We start from the raw sequence: 763 nt of genomic DNA on the forward strand, positions 1-763 counted from the left end.
AAAGTCAAACTGGTAGGTCTAGATTGAGGTTCAGAGGAGCAGGGACGCTACCGTACCTTCAGCGAGTCCAGTCTGTCCTAGCAGACAAGGATCAGGGCTGTGTTTGGCTCAGTCAGTGGGGGGGAGGTTTGGTGGGAGCTCTCGGGGCAGGGGTGGCTGCAGAGGCTGGTTTGCCCACCGCTGTGCTTGGGATTCAGATGAGGGCTTCCCCTTCTTTCCTTCAGGCCTCGTACCCTCCAGGTGAGGCAGGGGGAGGGCTGGGGGCTCAGTTCAGGGAGCCTGGGGAGCTGGGGCAGTTGGCTGAGGGCTATCTGGTGGAACGAGCTCCCCGGCCTGGAGGGATGGGGCTGGTTGATGGCTGGCTCTCGGGGAGTGGGTGATCCCAGAGACAAGGAGGACGCATGCTTTGGCTTTGCAGCCAGCCCTCTGCTTCCCTCCTGGTCAGAGATGTCCCTGGCTACCCAGCATCCCAGCTGGGGCTTCAGCCCATCCCGCGGGCTTGGTTCAGCTGTCCTCTGCAAATCCAGTGGATGGAGGAAAAAGCAGTTTCTGCCCACGCGGCAACCTCTGTCCCACGGGAAGATGAGCGTCACAGCTGGGCACACGAGGTGCCTGTCCAGCCCTTCCACGATCCCACAGGGCTCGACTCCTCCGGGTGCTGGGGACACTCCCGGGCCGGGGCCAGCCCTCCAGGTGCAGCCCCCGCCTAGGTAACATCATCGTCGGGAAGAGAGAGCGTGTGACCGGCCCGGGCCGTGGGCGG

The sequence above is a fragment of the Cariama cristata genome, unplaced genomic scaffold, assembly GCF_000690535.1.
Source record: "Cariama cristata isolate BGI_N322 unplaced genomic scaffold, ASM69053v1 scaffold38320, whole genome shotgun sequence".
NCBI classification, from domain to species: Eukaryota; Metazoa; Chordata; class Aves; order Cariamiformes; family Cariamidae; genus Cariama; species Cariama cristata.